The 26060-nt window shown below is 46.8% G+C and overlaps 1 protein-coding gene across 1 annotated transcript in view; it reads right to left on the bottom strand.

Moving 5' to 3' along the window:
• Positions 1–26060, bottom strand: part of RANBP17 (RAN binding protein 17) — a 1191453-nt gene that overhangs the window by 715098 nt on the left and 450295 nt on the right. The window lies entirely within an intron of this gene.

Here is a 26060-nt window from a genome sequence, read left to right as displayed (position 1 = left end):
TGAGCTGGTGATGTCTGCGGGTGGCGTGTTTGAGGGCGGTCATGTTGTCGGTGGTTTTGTCGAGGAGCCAGGCCTTCTCGAGGATGCGGCAGGCCTTCTTGGAGTCCTTGAGTTCCTCGGTGAACCAGGGGGCCTTCTTGCTTCTGGGCCTGGTGAGTGGGTTCTTCAGTGGGGCGAGGTCGTCGGCACAGGCGGTGTAGGTTGAGAATAGGACAAAGGCTTCAATCTTTCTTGGGCACTACTACTGGCACCGGCACTCTCTCTTTGGCTTCTTTGGCCAAAAGAGCCATCACTTCCTGGCGGAAAAGAGATAGGTGGTCCTCCGTCACGTGGCATTTAGGGGTAACCTTGAAGCGGAGGGAGTAGCTCCTTCGGACAATCTGCAAAATCCACCTGTCTGATGTTATTGACTGCCAGCGCGGCAGGTGATGGTGAATTCTGCTGCAGACTGGGTGCACATGATAAATGAGCAGACTAGGAGGGTTTGGATGCTGCAGAGTGTTGGTGGACTGACCCAACCACTGGACACCCAACACACGGGGCCGCTAGGAACCGCATTCACAGCCACGCAGAGGCTGGAAATCTTGCATGTCGCAGTGGCTGGGCGGGTAAAGGCACAGTTGCAGGCCCCTTCCATGGCCACAAAAGGAGTGAAAGGTGGATTGAGGGTGACGAGAGGCCGTATGAAGGCCCAAAGACCCGGCCTTAGCCCTTCCGTCCTTAAAGCACTCTGAAGAGATGGGAGCCATCAAAATGTCGAAAAAACCTAGTCACAAAATGACAAAGGGGTAGCTCTTCCCAGATCAGCACTGGCTAGTGCAGAAAGAAAAAATCTGATGTCAGGGTGCCTGGGTGGCGCCCAGATAAGCACTGCAAACATCACATCCAGTGTGGACCACACCAACCACGCCACGCTGAGCTGATTGACGCCTACTACTGGCATGCAGAGGTGCTGCTCACGAACTTTTTCCAGATCCAGTCTGATGCCTGAGGATAATTCTAAGGCAAGGAAATGGCAGCTAGAAGTCTCTACCAGATTCTGAAAGTAAAATACTGGCAACCATCCTCACTTCTAGAATGACAGCAGTGATCTTCGATCCGGTCCACACAGACCACACTGGTTTTATGCCCTGGCGGTCCACAAGGCTCAACCTTCACAGATTGTTCCTCTGGATGGATAGGTGCATTCCTATCAACAGACATGGAAAAAGTGTTCAACTTTATTGACTGGTGTTACCCATTTGAGACGCTGAAATATCTTGAATTTGGCCCAAAGTTTTGCAGGTGGGTGGCACTCCTGTACAGAGCACACACAGAGACAGTGGAGGTCAACGGTGCGGTTTCTGAACCATTTGCAGATGGACCGGGAACACGGCAAGGCTGTCCCCTGTCCCCTCTCCTTTTTTCTTTGTGCATGGAGCTGCTGACATGCTGGGTGCATAGTAGGGTAGATATTATGGGATTCCCCTGGGTGTTGGTGGAGCCCGAGTCTCACTGTATGCTGACAATGCCCAGGTGTATTTGAATGGCTTTGCTGTCAGTGCTCCGCTCCTTGGAGACCTATTTGGGGTTCTGTATTAACGAAGATAAATCTACTGTCTTTCAGCTGGGTTGCTGGGAGGATCTGGAACCCGCTGCGTGGGGGGTTTGGTTTGTGACAGACAGATTACGATTCCTGGGTGTTGAGATTACCTTGGATCGCACATGATCTCTGGAGCGGAACCTCCATCGGGTCTTAAAGGAGTTCCACACTGATGTGGAGCACTGGTGCACACTCCCTCAGATGATCATGGGCAGGGCAGCCCTGTACAAAATTATCACTTTGCCCAAACTACTTTACGTCCAACAGAATGCCGAATATCCTGTCCCTGACTTGTATTGATACAGTATTGATAAGGTACTCCGTTGTGGGATGGTGCTGCCCCAAGGATAGTGCTGAAGGCTTTACACAGATCAGTGTACAACGGGGGATTGGCACTCCCAGATGCTAGGGTTTATAATAGGGTGGTGCAACTATATTTTCTCAATGCCAATACAATGACCTGGCAAATCGGATGACCGTACGGCTATGGAGGGGTAGATGTATGTTCACTACATTTATGGGAAGAGGGACCAGCTGCACCTGCCCGAGCTAAGACAACGCTGATGGCCCGGGATGGGCAACAAATGCCATGGGCTAGAAAGGCAGGGTTAACATAGCGACTCACCTGTGGAGAGGTACAATGTTGACAGAGACAGGGGGTTAACTGGTTTCAGCCAGTGGGAGTGCATTGGGATTGAAACCCTGGAGGATGTTTGCGAGGATGCAGAGGCCCTACAGAAGGAATATGATCTTGCAGAGATCCAGCACTTCAGATAGCGTCCGTTTGCACACACCCTCAGGGGTGACAGAATTCTGGGTCTGGACCTGCCTGCGTTCTCCCCAATGGATGTTGGGAGAGGCGTTGGTCCACAAGTCGGTTTCCCGCCTCTACCACACTACACTCAACAATGCACCTGATCACCTCGTGGGACTGTGAGGGAAATGGGAAAGGGACATCAGGCCCTGGATGAGGTGGACTGGGAGGGTCCATCTGTGCTTAATACAGCTTAAAATCTTCCACGGGGTATACTATAATAGATTTTGCCTCTACAAAATTGGAAGAGCAAGCACCCTGTGTGCCTCTGCTGTTGAACAGTTGAGGCACATTTCTTAACACGCTTTGGGAATGCCAGGAGTTAGCGGAATACTGGGATAGGGTCATTAGTGAGCTGGATATGCTTCTGGGGGCTTACATTCCTAGAACACCACAGATGGTTATCCTAAGCATACACAATGATTTGGACCTCCCCAGGAAACAACTGTTGTTGTGCATGTTGGGTTTTGTTGTGGTCAAGCCAGATCTAGCCAGGTGTTGGGGGGGGGGGGAGCTGCAGCACGCACCAGGACCAGGTGCTGGGAGGGAATTAATCAATGTATGGAGGTGTAAAGAGTGGTGTACAAATGCTGAGGATGCCCTAAGAAATTTGACAAGGTATGGGGAAAATTAAGGGCTCTCTATGATCTGACGGATGACTTTGGGGATGACCCAAGGTTAGGGCCTGCGTCATAGCAGGTGACGGGTATGGAGAGGGGTTTCAGTGGTAGGCGTCTGCACCGAGGCCCGGAATACCTGCTTGGATCCTATGCGCTGGGTGTGCTGTGTTTGGTCCACCATGTATACTGCGAGGGAACTGTTAAAGTGCTGTGGGATTGTTGTGTTTGCCGATTTGTTTTTTATTGTATGTTAATTTTGTAAAACAATAGACATTTAAAGGAATATATATAATCAATTGATATTTTATACTAAGATGAGTCAAAATGTTAATCAATATTGCAATTGATACAATAATAATGCAACAATCATGTTTCATAAAGAAATTTTCATATGCTAAATACATCAAATATTAAAAGCAAGGAGTGAAATAGGATAAGTGTTAATTCAGATACACATGAAGGGTCCAGATGAGAAGATTAACCACAAGCATGAAGCTTTAGCATAAAAACCTGTAAAGTACTCTCAGATGACAGCAGATCAAGAAATAAGCTGGCCGTAGCGGGCACCGGGCAATCCCCCGGTGGGCCGCACGGGTGGGGGCCGTTTTTGTTACAGGGCCGTTTTTGCAGCATAATTGCAAAATCGGCCCTGTAACAAAATCGGCAGAAAACCGGCCCTGGCAAAGAGCTTGGCAGGACCCCCAACCTCCCGGGGGAGGGAGGGGGGTGCAGGCCGAGGCCTTTGCCAGGGCCGGTCTTGGTTCTCAGTCCGGCCTTGAAGCTAAGACTTCTCATGAAGAGATGTCTAAGAAATCTCAGTAAAGAGTCTCCTCCCAGAAAGCTTAGGACAAGGGATACACACATACTGCTCTAACTAGCTAAGAACACACACTAATATAAATGCACATTTTCTATGTTTCAAAATTAATATTCTTTCTTCTGCATGTTAACCAATTAGATTTCAGCATGCTCCTGGGAGCAGGTTTACTCCCCATATTCTCACCAGAGTACAATCATCTTTAAACTATATGTCCTTGAATGTTGCAGCACATCCTTTCTTGTTTTCCCAAAACTTCTTCCCATGAATCATCCTCCCTGTCGACTGCATCTTTTGCGGTGAGAACCTTACTATCAGTTGTCTAATACAACAAATGTCTATTCATTAACTAATTAACAGAAGCTTTCCGAAATTGCAACCTCTGCAGCAAATAGGAAACAAAAACATTGTGCACAATGGTCATTTAATATGGAAAAAAAAGTATTTCAGTTTTAATGTCTTTTTATTCATTTATGGTGTTGTCATGATTCGCTCCCTGCGCTCTCGTGCCCTCCACCATGGGGCCTACTTGTGGGACTTTCCACTGTTATAATAAGCTGCTGGAACCTCCCCTTCATGCACATACTGACTTCCAGCCATTTAGACTGTACTTGGAAATGGCCATCCATTGCCAATCCATGCCGGGTTTTGTGGAAGCAAGCCTGCTTGTGCTTGAAGCCAGCCTGCTCATGCCAGAAACTCCATTACCTAGAACTCCCAGCTCACTGCTCCATCTCCACCCCTGCAGGCCAAGGGTGGGTGGAGGAATCCAGTTCACCCGTGGCTGGCTGCTGCTAGCCTGCTCACACCTGATGCATATGATTACTGTGAGCTCTTTTAAGCCCCAGCTCCCTTCAGTCCAGTGTTGGTCATTGTAGCTGCGTACTGGTGAGACCGACCCTTGTTTCCTGAGCTTTTGATATCCTTGATTCGAGTGTTTACTGAGCATCTGATATCCTTGTTTCCAGAGCTTTTGATATCCTTGCTTCCAGTGTTTGCTGAGCATTAGTTATTCCTTGTTCCTGAGCTGCGGCAGTAGTTTCCCTTGTTCCTGAACTAGCACTGCGTGCAGGGCTAGCTTGACTCTTGAGCCTTACCATTCCTTGTTGCTGAGCTGCAGCAGTTTCCCTTGTTCTTGAACTAGCACTGCCTGCAGTGCTGCCTTGGCTCTTGAGCTTTTGCTCAATTCTTGTTCCTGCTCCAGCACAGCGTTCAGTGCTACTTTGTTTTTTTTTACTCCTGACCCAGCACTAGTGTAATATACCCTTGTAGCCCCCCCTTCGGTTTATCCTTTTCCAGTCCCTGCCTTTCTTCCCATTTCTTTGGTTCCAGTTCCTAGTTAGCTGTCTTTCTATTCCTGCTGTCTTGCTTCTATTACTTTGTATGTTTGTTACTTGCTTTCTTCTGCCAAGTGTGCCCTGTGATTTCCCTCCTTTCCTATTAAGCACTCCTCCTTGCTAGCTCCTTGTCTATTGTGCTTGTGTTTAGTTCTACACCCTTGCTGTTACCGCCTTACGTGTTCCTGTTTGATCGCCAGGATCCGCGGGCACAGCTGACTAGGTGGTGTTTTTTGTTCACTGCGAGTATTGTCTTTGAGTTACATTTATAACATCACCATAGGTATAAGCTCCGCAGACCCTGCCTTTGCATGCATATCCTATTTGTGGGTATTTGCAGTCAGTATCTGTAACAGCAATTGTGGGTGAGGAACATACTGAGCCTCAGTCTTACCGTGTGGAGCTCCTGAGTGCTTTACCCCACACTCCCTTTATTGTTAATGTTGTTTCATATATATGTCTAGCACATTCGTCCTGGGTGTAGTTATTCTGAATGCTAAATCCACTTATGAGTGCCTGTCCTTTCTGAGTCTTAGCCATCTTGTTCCTTTGTGCAGGCTTTCACTTTGGGTCTTTATTCTCCACTGATTTCCTGTGTGATCCTGGGCAGGGCTGTACTCCATGTTCTCCTTACGTTTTGTAACCAGTCCCAGTCTTTGCCCAAGTCCCTGACTGTGTTCAAGATATAGTCCAAGACAGTCCCTGACAGGTGTCCTTGGTTATGTCAATTTAAGAATCCATGCTTCAATACTATGTTACAGGACTACAGTTGTAAGTATCGTTTCCTACTACAAGTTTTACATTCAACACACTTAATTTCTTTGAAAAGTAAACTTCTGCTCATTGCATTTTTAATAAAGCATTTTGTAAATAACTACATTCACGTCAGCAGTGTTATGTGGAAAGACAAAGCAACAAACCATTTCAAAGAACGTCCTTGGATTCCAGCATATCGGAAACATACAATACGCTTACTCGTTTCAAATCAAGGATATTATATTTCAGAAGTAGGAACCGGTAGCCTAACTAGACAGAAGGGGCTGTACTCCCGCGGATGGTAAACATCATTTGGGTGACATGACGGTGCACTTGGCACCCAAACTTCAGCCTAGAGAAGTAGGAAATGGAACTGAGAGACCAAAGGAAAGAATGAAGGGAGGTGCGTCCAGTATTTGCGTGGGATATGCTGTAACCACGCAAGTGATATGTTGCTGGGCTGGGGTAGCAACTGCGTCAGACTGAGTGCGCATTTGCGTGTGCCCACCTGAGAGTGTAGGAGTGTGTATGTCAATAAATGACCCTCTCAGTCACATCTGTATGGTGTGAGTGCCTGTGCAGTTTATCTGTGTCTCTCTGGCTAATCTGTTTTGGTGTGCTTGTCTGTGCGGTTTGCGACTCAGTGCCTGTTCCTTGGCACCTGTCTGTGCGTCAATCTATACGGCTATGAGTGGCTGCATGCTTGCGATTGCCTGCGTCAGTATGCGTGTTGGTGTGTTTCAGTCTCTATACCATGTGCGTTTATTGGAATATTTTGAAAAAATTAACACTAAATTAATCACTGCAGTATTACTAAAATCAGGTGCGCACATTTGTGCATTCTTCGGCGTTGAAGAAAAACAGTTACTCTGCACTGGAAATACTGGGCAAATGCAGAGCTGTGAATACTGCGAAACGTGCACTGCCTTGTTGAAACTCTACTAAATATGTATTAGTTCATTAAAGAGGTAACAGGGAAAATATATGAATTACCTGGGAATTATACACACTTAACAGCAATGTGATGAGTTTTGAATGTTATACTTTGCCGTGTGAAATAGTATAAAATATTTCTAGAATTTACGGAATTTAGAAAGGAACAAATGCCCTTTTTTGAGCACACCATTACTTAATAAGACTAGATATTATGCTTTGGTTGTTTATACTGTCCTGTTTCTTTTATAATTTACAATCACTATTTAATAAAAAAATAATAAGCCCAGCCCGTGCTCTATATTGGAAAACAAAACTAGGTTTCAGCATCAGATGATAAACACTTCTAAAGAGGCGTATCCTGGAGCAAACTAAAAATGCAGGTATTTTTGTTATTGGAAAAAGAGATGGCCTTCTCATAAACCCCTCCTGGAAGTGACTTAAATACCAGTTCAGATATTAACAGAGCCCTCGGGGACACCGAGAGTATTCCTTCATGAGTAATTGTTTCTCCATGCCTTCATTTTGTTTGTGGAACGTGCAGGTCAAGGAGCAGAACAGCACCAGACCAACACGACCATGCACAACCAGAGCTCTTAATGCCCGGCACTCAACTTAATCTCTGTGAAGTCAATAAAGAAATGTGTGTAACGCTGTAGCACATGTATCAAATAATACTCTCATCAAGAAAGAATTTTGAACACCGAGAGATATACAAACTAAAGTACACAAAAAAGGATGTGATTCCTTTTCCTTTACTAGTACAAGCAAGTACACTGACGGCTGCAGCCAACTCCATAATTACTGTGAACGTTTAAAGCACTATCATTCCCTTTATGCATATATTTTTTAATGCCACTCCACCCCATCACAAGAGGACTGATGTTCCAGCACCGGAATGTACCAAGTGTGGACACACAGGGTGCAATTCTACCACCTGGAAAAGCTGGCCGGACACCGCATAGCCCTGCTCCCACCTTACCACCAGCTACGTACATGGTAGCTTGGGAGGGACCCATGGCCGGACTGGGAATAACAGCCAGCCCTGGCAGATTCCTGTTCGACTGGGAGTGGCTGGGGCGGGGTGGGGGTGCTTGTGAGAAGCACTGTTCCCACTTTTGTTACAGGGGACAGATATTGCAGCACTGCTGTAAAACCAGTCCCCAGTATCAAAACCACCCCCCACAGGTACAAAACCGGTCCCCACCCCTCTGGTTCACCAGGAAAACGCCCGGTGCTTGCTACGGCCACTCCTGCCCTGGAGGGCTCTCATGCCTGTCTGTAGTGTGCACTGCACCTGCAAACACTCCGTATACTCTCTACCCCCAGACTCACAAATGCCCCTAACTACCAATTACCACCTGCTCAGTGAAGATGGTAATTGGAAGAGGAACTGACCCAGAAACAGAAAATCTACATGCAAAAAAAGGACCCTGAAAATCTAGATCCATGTTATTTCCCTATTAAGGAGAAAACAGTTCATAATTGCACAGTGAAGTGCAATTACAAGCCAGAATCAGCAATTCAGGCCCTGGTAATTCTGGCATCCATTCACAGTGCAACTCATAACCTGTCTGAAAGGCGAGACAAAAGACAGCACCAAACCGCTAATCATATGGAAGTTGTTAGAAATTGGGTTACTGGTTGACTGGGGTGTGAGCCCACAATCCTAGTCAGGGTATGTTACAAGCCAACCTCCAATTTAACATGGGCTCCCCCTCTGGGAGCTTGCCACAGAGCAGTCAGACTTAACTTAGAGGCTATGCGTACGTATTTGTGCAACACTTCAAACATTAAACAGTGAAAACACCAAACAAAAAGATCCCACACCAGGTCGGAAACAATAGATCTGAATTTAATAAACAAAACAAGCATAAAACGACAAAACTCCAATGAGTAGTATTGGAGATATTAAAGTTTGATGTTCAAAGTGAGATATAGTGTCAAACATCACAAAGCACTATTGGGGAAATATGGTCGTGCCAGACCAGGGCAGTGTCACAAGTTCAGGCCGACCACAATGGATAGTGAGCCGGCTACAGGGACCCAGTTAGACCCGCTAAACAAAGTACCTTAAATCCTGGTTGTAGAGAGTCGATTTAATCTGTGCCAAAGATGCCAAAACAATGCGTCTGTTCTGAGATGCTGCAAGGCTGCAGTGCGAGTTCCTATTGCGTCAACGTTGAGGATTCCATCGACGAGGCTTGTGATGCAAAGTCCAGTTTTGGGGATGTGATGCGCAGTTGAGGCGCTAAGCCAGTTCCTGAGCAGTAAAGCTGTGATGCAGAGTTTCAGCATCATAATCGAGGCTGCCGTCGAGAGACGCAAGGGTCCACGCCGGGGAAAGCGTTACGCAGTGGCAGTCCCAAGAGTGATGCATCGGTCCCAAGATGCAGGTTGTGGTGACGATGTGAGTCTTTTGCGACGGGTTCCATTCACACAGCAGCGGCAATGAGTTGGCACTACTTGGAGATATGCCGCTCAGCAGAGGAAATGGGTTGGTTCTGGTGGGGTTGCATTGCTCGGCAGAGAAGATGGGTGAAATCTGCTAGCAAGCACCTAGGCCCATTTCGAAGCGTCCAAGACTGGGATGGTACCACTTGGTAGGGTAGACTCACAGATGGCAGAGTCCAGGTGCAGGGGATTGGGAGCCTGTTATGTCTCTGAGACTTGAGATCACGAGGCCAGACAACTAGCCCTTGGGAGTCACTTTGTATTCTGGGTTCAAGAGATGCAGGTCCAGCTCTTCTCACCCAGGCAAGAGGGCAGCAGATCAGCAAAGCAGGAGCCCAGCAGACAGCAGTCCAGCAGAGTGGCCGGTCTTCAGCAGCATAGCAGTCCTTCCTGGCAGAGTATCCACAGGTCGAGAAGAGTAATGAAGTGATGGTGTATGAGGTCCTTCTTTTATACACAGTTCTGCCTTTGAAGTAGGGAAATTTTTCTTTAGGCATGCATCTGAAGTCACAGATACCCTGCCCCCCCCCCCCCCCTGCCCTGGCTCCAGACTAACTACAGGGGGTATTGCAGACCTTTGTGTGGGTAAAGGACACAGCCTATTTAGGTGTAAGTGAAGCTGGGCCCAGCTCCTCTCTACCATCCTGTCAGTGATGGTCCACTCAGTCACTCCTAAGCTCCCATTGTGTGTGGCTGTCTAGGAGGAATACACAAAGCCCAACTGTCAACTACACCCAGTCATGTGACCAGAGACTGGACGCATGCAACAAATGGCTAAGGCAAGCAAATGCCACTTCCTAAAAAGTGTCATTCTCAGAATTGTTATTTAAAATCCAACATTACCATAAATTAGGATTTTAAATTTGGATTCCACAGACACCAAACTTGAATCAAATATATCTTTCCATTTTGAAATTACACTCATAACATGTAATAAGGTAATCCCAATGTTATCCTAAGGAAGATATAGGCCTTGCAGTAGTGAAAAACAAATGTAAGACTTTTTAATTACCAGGACATTTAAAACTTAAAAGTACAAGTCCTGCTTTTTTCCTTCTGGGCTGTCTAGGGCCTACCCTAGAGGTCACATATGTATTAAAAAGGACAGTTTGGCCCTGGCAAAAAGGTTTATTCATTAATTACCATGGAAGTTGAAGTTCACACTTCCCCCTTCAGGGACCACTGTTTCCGATATTACTGGACCACAGAGGAAGCAGTAAGTTGTTATAGTGTTTGATGTCCAAAGACCAGTGCACAATTTTAATTGCCAAAGTTTATGTTGATGTTCTTTGTAACCGGACACGTAGCGAAATTGGAACGAAGAACATCCTGTGATCAATCCTGAAGGACCATTGCTTCAAAGAATCTGCTTGGAACTCTTTGTAATCTGTTCAAATGCACAATGGATTGCCATAGGAGGTGAAAAAGTGATAAAGAGCCCCTCCGGGTCTCAGTCATTATTACTACCAAGAAGTGTTTTTCAGATGTCAGAACCTTGTGCATTATGCTCAGAAAGTTACTGTGCTACAAAAATCCCATTATATTCCGGAAACATATAGCTCAATACTGATGATTACAACATCTTAATCATCACAAAAATACTGCTGGTCTTGTAGGATGGATTAATACTTCTTAGTCCCTCCACAATAGACTGTAACATCATACGCAATAAAACTAAAAGGGTGCTGCATGATTAATGATGATGCAAATACACAGATACCTACATTTGGCCTCGCCTGCTCGTGAATATGCTGCTAAATTCTGCATCAAACTACTATTCAATACATTATTCATGAAATATACACAATGAAATCTGAAAAAGCTATCAGCAGACATCAGTCTTTTAAGAGAGACTCGACCATATGCCAGAGGAGCAGCTTGTGCTTTCCATTTGTATTAAATGGTATTGATGACATCTTCATGTCGATTGTATTAATTTCAACTGACAAAAGAGCAAAGCGGTGAAACAGAGGTAGGGGGAACGGTGAAACATTAGACGCAGGAACCTACAACACTTGTCTTAGAAGAAAGAACTAACAAAGAGAACTAGTCTCAAATATTCCTCTTAGGAATGAAGGCCTAAAACGGAAAACTTGAATGTCTTGGGGCCAGTAAGTGAGAACAATTTTGCACATTAGCATAGTACGCTACGCACAGCATCTTTACCATGGTGTTGCTGTGTGTTCCCTTTCAGCATTGATTCATTGAGTACATGGGAAAAAAACGCTGACACTTCAAGCAGACATTTTCCCGTAAAAGGTTGAAGTCCTTAAGTAGCAAAAAACACCAGCGTCCATCATCTTTAAACTCTATTGATTTCTGGTGAAGATTTAAAAGGCTGTTTACTTATTTCCCATCATTTCTGTCAGAGCTGTAACAGTTCTCTTCCCACTGAATAAACCTCTCATGATCCCTCCTGGTGATTAAGGTCAGACAAAATGTCAAACTCCTAATGCTAAGTGCTTTCGCATTAAAAATTAATAACAAATCACCAAGTAAAATCCAAACAAGAAGTCAGACATGTAAACAGTACACAAAAAAGGTAATTCTGACCATAATAGAAAAAAGCATATAAGATATGGAAAAATGGCAGCATGTTCTGCAGAAGTAAATGCTGTTATTTGTAAGTGCACGCCATATTTTCTCACTGTTGAGTTATTGTTTAGTCAGTGGCATAATCGTCTGGAAAGTGCTTTTTGCATTAAATATTCAAGACTTCGGGTCTATTTATTTCCAGAGCTATTTAGCGATTTAACTGTCAATGGGTTGTTGATTTTCCTTTATGTCCTTAAATCAAATCACCTAAAACCTGTCGTGACAGCATGCACGCTCTTCTCTATTATGATAAAGCAAGGACGGCAGAGATGCGCGCGCGTCACTCCCCTGTAACCATGAAAAGTGACGGCTGATCTTTGCGGGGAAGAATGGCTGGAGGGCCTCGTCTTTCAGATACAGGAGGAAGTAGTACAGTAAGCTATTTTCTGACGTCATCGGAGACAGCAGACTCACTGAAGAACGTCGTCATAACGTGTCTGAGCAGGGTATGTATTGTACGTCAGCGCTCCAACAGTGAGGCCCTTAGCTTTACAAGACCAAGGTCTTATACCGCCCTCTGCCGGAGAATGCTGGAGGAACAGTTAAAGGTACAGGGAGCGCTTCTTTCGGCATTGCACATAAAACACGGGGTGCGAGGTGGTGATGGTGCACCTGTCGACTTAAAAACTTTGTAGGACGCAAAGGAGAACGCTAGGTGTTTGTATACCGTTTGGGAATGTCCACAAGGCTGGGAAGCAGCATAAATCAGCGGAACGGGCGTGATAACAACATCCTACCCTCTTAAGGATGCTTACGTTTACGCTTGGTTTAGCGACGCTCACAAACGCTGTTCTCGCCTTACCACGGGCCAGACACCCTTCGACATTGGTCGTGTATTGTCCTTTTACTCAAATAATATTTGGGATTCATCTTCAAACACCCATAAAAGTTATGTCTAAAATCAAACTTCTAATAGTCAATAAGATGCGGAAACTGATTCTGAATGGCTGAAAGTAGGAACATTTTCTGACGGCTCAATCCAAAAAAGGTTACATAGTTAATTAGATTTCCTTCGCTTTTTATTTGTGCAAACATTTCAGGCTTCTTAATGATGGAGCAGTCAGACAATGCAGAGACTTCCAAACTGGGGCAACAAGGCTTGCAAGTGGCCTTGGTGTGATGGGAGAGCGGCATTGTGCCCCAGCTCCAGAAGTCTGGGAAGTTAACGAGGAAGACCCAAATACAAAGAGGTGGCATTGTGCAAAATGCCCGATATTTGAGAACAAACATCTGGCACAATGGGGACGCCTCAACGGAAATCACTGCAGTGGCGTGTGTTTGGTGTTGTGATGCAGCTTTCTCACTCACTACACAACAGGAGATGATGGGAGGCTGGTGATAAATAAGAGGGATCATAGATTTAAATCACTCACTCCAAGCTCAAGATGAGGCGACCAGAGGAGCTCTGTACAATGATGAAGCTGCAGTATGTCTTCCCTCATTTGGGACTAATGTGCAGGTTTACGCATCAATGCCTTTAGTGGTTTTGAGTGCCAGTTACATACATGGCCTGTACATTGGACCTCTTTAACACCGATTAAGTAAATTACAACACACCGAGCAGCAAGACAAGTTCTAAACATGACCAGAAAGGACCTCCGTATATAGTGAAAGAAAAGCTAAAATCTTTCTGCATGATGCTACACATTCCAAGCTAAACAATAAATATACTTTCTTCTATTGAACTGTTTCTAAGATCTGTTTGCACAGGCTTTTGATCTGTTTAATTTTGCACTAAAGGTTTATTTATTCTTCATGTTTGCAAACATGCTCGATCTTTCATTTGAAAGAACTATGCACCAAGATTTTAAGTGGTTTGTGGGAAAGGTGATGGTGTGACCATGTATTATATGGCATAAAGTACCCCCTGGCGTACATTTTTTTTTTTATTGGCATTTGTAAAAAACATAAATTACAATCCAACAAAACAGTCACCAGACATCGCTTGGCACCACCAGTGCGGTGGTGTGGTAGCATCCAAGTCCTTGTACAACATATAGCAGATATGATCAACAGCAGTAAATTGCATTATTGTTGCAGTGGCTATCTTATGTCTTCAAATGCCCGGTTTGTACAGTGGTTGGAAGCACTTAGATCTCGGCTCTAGGGGGCTGTGAGCTACTGTTTCCCTTTGCTCCAAATAACAGGGGAACCCTACTCACAACGGAACCAGGGTAATAGTTATATATGGGAAAACAGTGGTTCCAGTGGATAATAGAAAGAATGATTTAAGCAATGACTATGCACAATGGCAATAAATTTAAAAGGACTTGGTAATGTCAGAGGACAAAATAAAATCTCTACACAGTTGAATCAATACAATATTTTATATAAAGCAGTAAATAGTATATACACTTCTTTTAAATCAAAAACGTAAAGACATTTTTTTGTGCATAGTGTCCCCAGGTGAAAGTTGGAACCAAAAAGTGACTGTACAAATCGAGATGCTTTTTAGAAAAGTAGGTTTCCATAAATAAAAAGAAGGAAAGAAAGAACGACCGAGGGTGATGGTGTCGTGCAGTATTGTGACTCTAGTTCGTGCAATTCTTTTTCTATTCTACTCAGACTGTTCCATAAATCACGTAGGAGTCTGGACTGGTCCGCTATGCAATGCCCTCGAATTACCACTTTAAACGCCTCCCACAGTGCGCCCGCTGTTGATACCGACCCAGTGTTGTGCGCAAAGTACTCCTGGATATGTGTGCGGAGGCTTTTGCAAAAAGTTGTACCTTGTAGGTAGTTTGTTAGGGAGGCGCCGTGAGAATGTCTGTCGATAAGGTTGTGGGATCGATAGGGCCAAGGCCACCGGGGCATGGTCCGATTGTGTCCGCGCCTGGTGGGTGACTTCCTGCACCCAGACCTGTAGGTCTTTGGTCAAGAGCCAGAAGTCTATTCTGGACCACGCTTGGCGGTGGTGTGTGATGCAGGTTCCCTCACGTGCCACGGGGTGGAGTGGGCGCCAGGGGTCAGCTAGGCTGTGGTCTTGTATTATACCATGCAATGCCGCTGTCGCTTGCGAGTGGTGGGCCCGGGACATTCCCTCCCTGTCCATAAGTGGCATCAGCGCGATACTGAAATCTCCGCCCCCAAGTATTGCAGAGTCTCCAATCGATTGGATCTTGTGCCAGAGATGGCGAAAAAATGTAGGATCATCTATGTTGGGGCCATAGACATTGGCTACAAGTAGTGGCCCTTGAAATAGTGTTCCCTTTAGGAGGAGATACCGACCCTCTGGATCTTTTATTGACTGTTGCATTTGCCAGGGCACCCCCTTTCGAATGAGAATCACCACCCCGCAGGAGTAATTTGAGTAGTTGGCAGTGTGGATTTCGCTCCATCGGGCAGCGGACAGCCTTGTACCAGCTGTCTCCCGGAGGTGAATCTCTTGTAGGAGACAGATATCTACCCCGTGTCTGGACACATAAGATTGTACAAGCCGGGACTTATGGTGGTCGTTCAGACCTCGCACGTTCCAGGTGAGGCAGATAAGTTTAGACAGTCGGCTGCTTCATTATCTAAGACTTGTCTGTTGTGTGTCTCTATTCGCCCGACCTCTCTGTCTCAGCCTGTGCCACTGATACCGCCACTGTCGCGTCTTTCGTGTGTGCCTGCTCTGTGTTCTAGCTGGGTGTGACTGTCTGCGACTGGGATAACGAAGTCTGATGGCTGAGCTGCCTTGTGACCAACAACAACAAACATTAACATTCCCCATCCTCCCCCCTCCCACACCAACCCCCCAATCAGGTTGTGAATCCCTTAAAGAACAACATCCTTTGCGAGGGAACCCATTTAACATAGTGTAACAGGGAATCATCCCAGAGGGGCGTGGGGTTGCCTGCTTACTGCCCTGTCACAGTTGGAGAGGGTGGCAGAGCATGTATGATCGGCTCCGGCTCAAGGATGTAGCAACTGGTGATGTCCCTGAAAGCGCAGAGTGTGTGGACCCCATTACTCTCACATTCAATCATTGTCACTCATCTGGTTTCTGGAGGCAGGTGAAGTCTTTTCGTCTTGGTTGCGATGTTACCTTGCGTTCTGTTTGGCATACTTCAGGGCAGCGCCGGCTTCAGTGAAAAACAGGGGTTTCCCCCCGGTGTGGACTCGCAGCTTGGCCGGATACATCATTGCGTACTTCATACCAGCTTGTTGAAGTAGTTTTTTGGCCTGTATGAATTCTCTTCTTGCCGATTGTACGCCTTGAGTGAAGTCCGGATACAGCGCTATTTTGTTCCCTGATATTAGGTGTCGCCTTTTTCCCTTGCAACTCTCAATACAGTGTCTCTGTCTCTATAGTTGAGTAGGCGAGCTAGGATGGGTCTCGGCGGAGCCCCTGGAGACGGCCTAGGGCCCAGGGTGCGATGGGCACGTTTCACCAGGAACATCTGAGTAAGTTCCTCCGCGCACAGATCTCGGAGCATTTCTTCCACGTTCCGTTCCATGTTTTGAATGTTGGTGAATTCCGGTACTCTCGTGATACGGACGTTGTTCCTTCTAGATCTCGCTTCCAGGTCTTCGTTGCGGGCCCTTATTACCTCTAGCACCCTCTCCATACGTAGCATGGTGCTCTGCAATGTTTGCTGCCGATCCGCCGAGTTCAATATCCGCTGTTCCAGTGTGTCCAGCTGGCTGTCGTGTTTGTCTATTCTTTGGGACATGTGGTCCATTCATGCCGCCATAATGTCTAATTTCGTATCGATTGCTCTAAGGCTGCCCCTCACCTCCTGCATCATTGCTCTGATGTCATCGCCTTGGTCAGAGTCCATTTGCGTCTCAGGGACTATAGTGATCGGGGCGGTGGTGGGGTCTTGGAGACATGTTGTTCTTTTTTAGAAGGAGATCTTGGCCTGCTTGTTCTCAGTCTTCCCCATGTTGGTTGCTTTTCCCCCACACCCGCGTCCCTTCTGCACTGTGTGCACAGTTGACTGTTTCTGCTTCTGCAGCTCGTTTGGTCGAATACCTGGAGGGGGGTCACAGCAGACCGTATTGTGGTGCTCAAGTTGTGGTGTAGTGCATTACGTTGTCTGTCTGTTTGACCCTTTTATTGATGGTTGCACCATACCTTTACGCGGTTCTGGTCCTGTGAGATCTCCGCGTGACACCCCTCCCGTCATATCGTGTTTCGCACTCACGGTGTCTGCCGTCCACTTATATTCATGGGGCTCCCTTCGGCCTGTCAGTGGGTAGTACTGCTGATGTGCCACTCGCCGGAGCTTGGGCAGGCTTCACTACTTCACACGGTCACTGGAAGGCCCGGCGCATATCACGTGGCCCTGCGCTCCCACAGCCCCTTATCTTTTTTCCCCCAGGGCAGCAGGCTGTGTGTTTCTCTCAGATGCTATTAAAAGGTTGCAACCTGTGGCACCCTCACGCTCGTTCCCACTCTGCAGCGCTTCACTCACCAGATCCGTCACTGCTCCTGGGCCGCAGTTGTGTTTGTACGTTCCCACAGCCATTTGCCGCATTTACTGCCACGTTCAGGGGTGGGTTACGTGATGTTCAGTCCCCCTCGTGGTATCTTCGTCGCTGTGTTTTCTCTGGCTGGCCGCTCTTGCAGTGCTTCACCCTTGGGCTTTCTACTGCTGGGAAGCCACTCGCAGCACGCAAGGTCCCGGGTAGGCCGCGCTTCTTCCGTGCTCTGCTCTGGCACCCCCCAGTGACCTGTTATTCGTCTGCTTCAGGCAGGTTCACCAGCTGTGCCGTCTGTTCACGTCTTTGGACAGTTGTCGCTCTCGCAGAGGCTGCCGCCTTTAGTAGGCCGCAGTCCGCCACTCTCTCATGCGCGGGTCTCAAGGGTACCGGATCTGGAGTCCATTTGTGTTATTTATTTGTTATCCTCGTTGCTTCCCAGCGCCAGGGTCTTCGCTGCCCGGGCGGCGGCGTGTCCGTACCGGTCCTGGGGGCACTTGTCGCTGCGTCCGCCTGCACACTGTCAGCTCGCCTCCCCCCGGACGGATTGTTCCTGCGCACTGCGACTCACTCTCTTGGATCGGAGCTGCTGGGTATGAGGTCCTGTGGGGCAACATCAAAGCTGTTGTGTCCTTACTTGTGTTGCACCTACCGCTCGGCTTCGCACGGGTGCTCTCTGTTAGCCCAGGATCAGCCGTCTCCCGCCGATTCCTCTGGTAAACTGATCTTCTCAGCCGGGTACTGTGGTGCTCGCTCTTGCTCGTAACAGGCCCTGCTGTCCGTCTCTAAGGGGGGGACGCTGTCCAGTGAGACTCACCGTGTGTGGTGTCTACACTCTCTCTCACTACATCGCTGCACTCCCCGGAGGGTTCCCGGCGCTATTGCGCCACCATTTTGTTTTGCGGTCACCCGCAGTTTCGTGTCTTTTGTCCCAGGTAGCTTCCTTATGCTGCTCACCCGTCGTCCACCCGGCCTCCCAGTTACAAGCGCCCAAGGCGGTGACTTCTCTGCGGCTCCTGGGATCTCGCAACTGATCACAGCCTACGAATCCTGCTTCGATGTCTCCGCTGCTGTATCTCGGCCCTTTCTAGGCCGCGCCTCCAACTCACTGGATCTGCGATCCGCAGTGGGTTTTCGTCGCCTGTAACCTCGCATATTTCAGCTTGGGGGTAAGTCACACATTTTCTCTGCTTGTGTGTCCCCGATTGTTCGCCAGGCCACGGATGATAGTCGGATTATGAGCTCTGCCGGCAGAGCCTCCTCACTATGCGGCCATCTTGCTGCTCGGCCACACCCCACCCCCCCGGCGTACATGATAAGGGTATTGCAAGTCACCTTGGAGTTCCATAACCTCATAAAGTAACTCGGCCTTCGGCCTCGTTTCTCTATATGACAAAAGCTCCATGACCCCACCTCGCCCTGTTTGTTACAGTACCACATGGTGGTGGTGATGTTCCTGAACACCTCAGAATCAGTTTCACCGAAACCCAGGATAGAGGCTGAAACATTGTATCATAGCCTGAACTCGCTGTTCAGTAGGATAAGCCCAAAACTGCACTGTGTCCGATGAAAGGGAGCATCTGAGAAGGGGCACAGTGTGATTTTGGCATATTGATAGTGAATACCAGTGAGTGCAGGAGGTCCGCCATAGTCTGGAGGTGGGAGACGACTGCATAGGACAAGCTTGCCTTCAACAACCAGTTGTCAAGATAGGGGAAGATTGTCACCCTTGATCTCAACAGAAAAGTTGCAACCAGCACTATCACCTTGGTGAACACCTGAAGGGTGCTGGTAAGGCCAAAGGGTAGCACGGCAAACTGATACTGCTCGTGGTCTACTGTGAACCTCAGGTAAAGTAGTGGGCAGGCAGGATGGGGATGTGGAAATAAGCACCCTGCAAGCCCAATGTCACGAGGTCCAGGGCAGACAAGACATGGTCGAGCATTTTGAATTTCTCCTTCTTCTTCAGGAAGCAAGTCTAGGATAGAGAAAAGACCTCCGTCCTCCTTGGGTACCAAAAAGTAGCAAAAATAGCAATCGCGACCTACTTCTGATGCTGGCACCCTCTCTATGGCTCACTTACTGGCAGATGGTCTTCTGTCAGCCTGTCGTAAGTGGGTGGCATGGGTGGAGGAGTAATGACGAAGCAACGGGTGTAGCCCTCTCGGACAAAATGTAGAATCTAGCGGTCTGATGTTATGAATCTCCAGTGGTGTAGGTGATGGCCTATGCCTCCCACTGGTTGCCCATGATGGTTGGAGACCAAACTAAAGAGGCTTGGAGGCTGTGGCTGCCGTGTAGGTGGTGGATTGGGCAGACCTCTGACTGCCTCACCCATGGGGCCTGTGGGTGCTGCATCCTCGTCCACACAGGGACAGGGAAGCTTGCGAGTCATGGTGGATGGGCAAGTAGAGTCAAGGCTGAAAGGCCCTTCCGTGGCCACGAAAGGAGTGAACAACCGACTGAGGTTGACGTGGGGCCATGGAAAGCCCAAGGACCTGGCCGTAGCTTTTCTGTCCTTAAAGCGCTCCAGCACGGAGTCCACTTTGTATCTGAAGAGACGGGAGCCATCAAAGGGCATGCCCATAAGTGAAGCTTTGACATTCCCTCAAAAGCCAGTTGTCCTCAACCAGGTGTGGTGCTGTAAGGCCACCAATGAAGAATCCGCTCTGCTAGCGAGTCAGTCATGTTCAGCTCACATCTGATTGCGAACTTAGCTGCGTCTCTCCCATCAGCCATAGCTCGGAAGAGTATAGCCCTGGCCTCCTTGGAGACAATGGGCAGCACCTGTGCAACTAAATCCTAAATAGAATGGGAGTAATGGCCCAAAAGGCATGCAGAGTTCACAGACCAAATGCCAGTCTGGGAGAAGAAATAATTCTCGTACCCAAGGTGTCCAGCCTTATAGATTCCCGATCCGGTGGGGTGGTAGGGAATGAACCATGATTTACCCGGGAACTGAAGGCTTGCACCTCCAAGCTCCCAGGGTAGGCTGCTGGGTGAGGAAAGAGGGATCCTTTGGGGCGATGGCGGCAGGCAATTGTCCTGTCCACAAGAGCCCCTGTGCAGGGCTTGGCCCAGGCTCCGAGCAGGAAGTCCCTGGGAAAAGCAGTTCTCACGGGGAGACTCCCGGTTGAAGCACCTCTGTCAAGATGTTAGTCTTGACAGCCACAGAGGGCAACTAAAGGTCGAAGACCTAAGCCACCCTCCTCACCCCTTAACCAATGTAGCCCCCTCCTCTGTAGCCACGGTAAGGGAGAGACCAAGTCAGTCTCTGGAGAGGTATCCAGTCCACTGGCATCTGCCAATTCTTCACACCAGTCCATATTCAGGTCTAGGGGCTGGCATTCATCAGAGTTCAGTGCACTTCCCCAAGTCCTAGTCCACAGGAATAGGGCTTAGGCTCCAGCCTGGAGGGAATGTCTCCAGTTGGCGCCAGACGATGCCACTCTGTCTCCGTGTCAGTAATAAGAATGGGGATGCCAGGAGTATCAACAATGGAACCAGCGTTGGGAAAGGACGAGGTGGTACGACCGGCGCCAGTCCAAATTCATCTGTGGATTCAAGGGGCCCAACAGGCACCGAGGGCGGGCCTTCTGATGGTGCTGACGGGCCCCTTCCAAACCCGAAGGACCAAAAGGCACTCCATTGGGGACAGGTTGCCCAAATAGGAGGTGCATGGCCTCATAGAATTCTGAGATTTGAAGGGGGTGGGGGGGAGGTGCCCCAGGAAACTTCAGAAGGTGTGGAAACAGCTCAGGTGCAGGCTCAACCGCAGAGCCAGGTTTTGAGTGGCGACGTCCCCTCATGTTGTCCAGAGACTTCGATGGATGGGGTGAGGTTGAATACTTCTTCAACCTTTTTCTTTTTTTCTTTTTGTGGGAGTTCGGCTTCAACAAAGACCTGAGGCTCTGTGACCGATCCTGGGACCTTCCTCTCGACCAGGATTGAAAACGTTGTGGTGTCGCACGTCGAGCAGCAAGGAGCTTTAGGGAATGCTCCCTCAGGGCTTTGGGGTGCATGGTGCGACCATCTATGCAGGTCTTGCTGTGGTGGTCATACTCAAGGCACCAAAGACAGACAAGGGGCAGGTCCATCACTAACATTTGTGGGTGACAGATGCCACAGAGCTTGAATCCAGCCTTCCTCGTGGATATCCCTGCCACACAAGGCGACAAGTCTAAAATTTCTTTCGACAAAAGTAAAAAAAAAGTGACGACTGTTGTGGAAAAAAAAGACCTGATGTCAGCATGCTGGGGTGGCGTCTATATAGCCACCGTACACATCACATCCAGCATGGACTACACGACAACACCACGCGGAGCCGAACAGTGGCACCTACCAACACACAGGGGTACTGCTCAAATTTGTTTTCGGATCCAGTCTGACGCCTGGGGATCCTTCTAAGGTAAGGAATCTGTGCCTAGAAGTTTCTATAAGATACAATCATTACTAATTTGGGAAAAACTGTGCAGAAGTCCAAAAAGCAATGGAGGAGATGCCAAAAGCGAATTGTTAAGCATGCTGAACAAATCAGGGAAGGTTATCTGGCAGAAGGAATAGCAGAAAATAGGGTGAATGGGATGCAATCATAATAAGGAAAATTACCATGGATAAGAGGGCCATGATCAAAATAATTCCGGAGGACTGCTTTGCCATGAATTAGAGGTAACTATAACCCTAAAAAAGAACACTAGTTACAAGGGCAATGGGAGAACGCATCAAGGGCAAGGCATACACTTAAAAAAGGCATTCCCGTTAAGTGAGGCAAACATATTTTCCACAGTCTGAGAAATAAGAATAGAGAAAATAACGGGATTCAAACATTTCATAATATTTCAGAGGTTACATTCCAAAAAAGAGCCCTTTTGAAACCTGTAAATGAGAAAAACACAGAAGAATAGCTATTCTTTTACAGTTACATTCTCCTATAGTGGTAAGGTGTACCACCTCGCCACAAAAGCTGATACCAGACAAGGAAAAGAGCTAATTAACAAAGGAAACAAGCATAAGACACCAGGTAGTAATGAGTGATCTGCAACTAAACAAGAGAGAGTTGAACATTTTGGAAATGAAGTGAAAACTAAAAGATTAAGAAACCAACCAAGTAAGAAGTCAAAGGATGATTTTGTTCAACATTATTTGTATTACATTTGATATACAGAGTCCCACCAGAAATAAATGAGAATGCGGATTATCACCAAAAGATGAATACAGGTTTTGTGGCTTGCCAACAAACAAAACAAATAATTAAGTTATTGAAACGTTCGGAGGGGATAAGAGGGAAGGCAAAGGGAGTGATCCAAACAGAAATGCAGTGGCTTAGGTCAATTTACAAATTTTCAAGATACATTTTAATGAAGATCGACCAAATGTCTTGATATTTTCAATACACAGAGTCCCCCTTCCTCTGTGAGGACCTTTTACCACGTTTTCTGGAATCTCAGGTCTAGGATCCAGCATTTTACACTCAGGTGTTTTAATCTATTTTATAGGCTTTACACAATCTTCCTTGAAACTAGAAGTGTTGTTTCGGAAAAAAGGTTTAGGGACATGAAAGAGAATCCATTTGATCTTTAAGGCAGAGAATTCTTTTTTTTAACCTACAACCTGTTCTGCTACATCCAAGAAGATTAGATCCATAACCTCTGCAAGTAAACCGTCACCTTCTTCAGGAAACTGCTATATTTTGTGTCTACTCAATCAACTGACTTCACAAATTGTTGAAGAAAAAGCATGCAGTTTTTTCATAAGATTAGATGACACATTTATCTTGTGGGATAAGGAGATTGGAGAAAAGAAGATTTGCAAAACAACTTCACATTCATTCCACTCATCCACAGCCTTCCAGGCAATAGTCACATTCAAAAACATAAGTCATGATTCAAATTGACAAATTAAAGGCTAGCAAGAGATACACTATCCCAAATATTAGGAAGCAACATTGTAAAATAAAACTGTCAATTAAGGGGGATCCACAGTAATCGAAATACTAAAACCTACAAAATAATAGCCATCAGAGAACTGAACAACACAAACCCCTGAAGAACTTAAAAAGGCTGGCATGAAAGCATGACTTCTTAAATGTTAAACATCTAAGATTGTAAATTCTTTGTTACCCAAATATTTTTAAAAGCTCCCTGAATACACGAGGGAGGTCCACTGTGATAACCAGCAATTTCTTCTAGAAACCATGAGTCATCTATCATCTGCGCTAATTTTAAAAGGTCTATCTCTTCTCCAAACTAATGGCTGCATGGAGCTCACAAGACTATTGGTCATGGCACAGCCTGTCTATTGTAAAGTTACATCACTACTCCCTATAAAACTAAAAGACAACCTTGAAAGGCAGCATTTCCATAGAGCTATTTTGTGCCAGCTTCAAACTACACCCAGAGCACTACATTGATTACTGATGTAGAATAAAATCCAAAGTTCAACTGCATCGACTACAAGGCTCTAAACTTCCCTAAAGTCATGGACCTTTGCTCAACAACTAAACAGTTCCGCAAACAATGATCCTTCAAACAGCTTAAAATAGAGACATAGCCTTGAGAGACCGTTCGCCAAAATAATAGAGAAAATGGAAGACTAAAAGATAACACTAAAACCGGCGATGAAACAAAAGAAACTTATGTAGAAACCATCATTAGGGCCTTTAACCACAGAACATGGAAAGCTCAACTACTGAAGAATATTAAAGCTATTACCCAGAGTGAGAAACCAAACATTCTTAGATAATTAGTTAAGTGTGTGGTTCAACCATACATTAGACTCCAGACTGAAGAGACTACTGAATGGTGTGACTCAGATACAGCGGAAGGAGCAACAAAATGATAACAAGAGGCCTGTCAGCTAGCAAAATCCCTAGAAAGGTAAGACAGCACTTGATGGACTGAGGAAAGCCCTGATCCTGGAAAGCCAAGGCCTCAGAAGGAATAGCAAATGATAACGGATAATGACAGCAAGATATCTCAAAAGTTACGAAAAATAGTACCATTTGCATGAGCAGGAACAATGAGCCTTGGAGCAGTTTGAGATCATAATGACAAAAGTGAGCTGAGAAGTGGGGTGAAAGTGGGCTGGAGGATCTTCCTCTAAAGGAAAACTTGCATCTATATACGTATGTGGCATCTGTACAGATCAAACCTGTTGAAAATTAGCTGAGTGTCATATAAGGTCAAAGGGAAAGATACAGTCAACAAGTCTTTGGAGAGGCAGCCGGGTTCGGAGAGTGAAAATGGACTGTTATTTTGTCATGAAGTTACTTTGGGTGAAACACACTCAATAGTGCTGGATATCCCAGAATTCGGAAATGTAAAGTGGAGGGACAGCAAAATCAACAAAGTACATACAACGAGGGATTCCCACAAAAACACCTGAGCGATCTTCAAGACTCAAATGGATGGCAAGTCTGTACGAACGGCACAACACTGGTGGTACCTTTAATTGGACCAGCACTTGAATAACATACTATAAGTATTGTTTCCTGCTCCTTTATCCTACTCGGGGACCTCAACTTTCAAGAGGAGGACCTGACCAACCGCTACTCCACCACCTTCAGCCGAATGAATAAATGACCCCGACCCACGTAACCCACAACCTCCTAGACACCATCTTTACAATGCTCCAAACTTCACGGTGAACAAGACCACCCGCATCACCTGGACGGACCATCCCTTGTACACCCTGGCCTATACCTGCCCACCCAGCCCAGATTCACCAGCACAAAGTCCACCCCATGCCATTGGAGCAAAATCCCCAAAGACATCTAAATCTCCAAGCTCCAACCCTGAAGACTCCAGCCACCACGACCTAGCATACTCTATCAACAACCTCAAGAAGTGGATCACTTTCTGCACAGAATCTCAGCTCCTCTAAAATCCCCTTCTTTCCACCTCAAACCAAGCCACAAGTCAGCTGGCACACTGAAGACCTCAGGCTCTCTCTACGTTACTGTATACAGCTTGAACAATGGTGTTACTGCTCCCATGACAACACTGACAGAGACCCCTACAAGTCTGCCCTCCAGATATACCAGCAGTGACTCAACTCCACCAAGCAACAAGCCCTCAAAGAACAGATCCAACACAGTCCAACACCACCAAGGAGATCTTTACCATTGAGAAGGAATTCTCATCACCCTCTGCCAGCTCCATGACCATTACCCCATCATAAGAATTCTGTACACAACTCTCTGAATACTTCACAAGAAAAATATATACTATCTACTATAACTTTGTCCCCAGCTGGACTTCTTCACCCATCAATCCCTCTACTCCATGACAGAAACAACTCAGAAACGACCCTGAACTGACTGCTGGTCAGCCATCACCATAATGGCAGCCACTAACACTATGCACTCCATCTACTCAGGAGCCCCTTCAGACCCCTGCCCACACTACGTCTTCACCAAGTAATTTGACTTGTGTGCACAGCCCTCACACCCATGCTTAAAGCCGTGTTCTCTGCTGCCACTTTCCCTGACTCCTGAAAACATCCCATCATCCTACCACTCCTCAAAAAACCTCTGGTAGACCCCATGAACCTGACCAACTACAGGCCCACTCCATCCCTTTACCCAGTCATGGTCCTGCAGAAGTTCATCAGAGTCAGACTTGCTAATGACCTCAATGCAAACATCCGCCTGGACACTTTCCAATCCGGACTCTCAACACTGCCCTCGATGACATCTGCCTCCTCCTGAACAAAGTAGACACAGCGACACTCATCCGACTAGATCTCT

Source organism: Triturus cristatus, chromosome 7 (genome assembly GCF_964204655.1).
Source record: "Triturus cristatus chromosome 7, aTriCri1.1, whole genome shotgun sequence".
Classification (NCBI taxonomy): Eukaryota; Metazoa; Chordata; class Amphibia; order Caudata; family Salamandridae; genus Triturus; species Triturus cristatus.
This window is presented reverse-complemented; position numbering and strand designations above follow the sequence as displayed.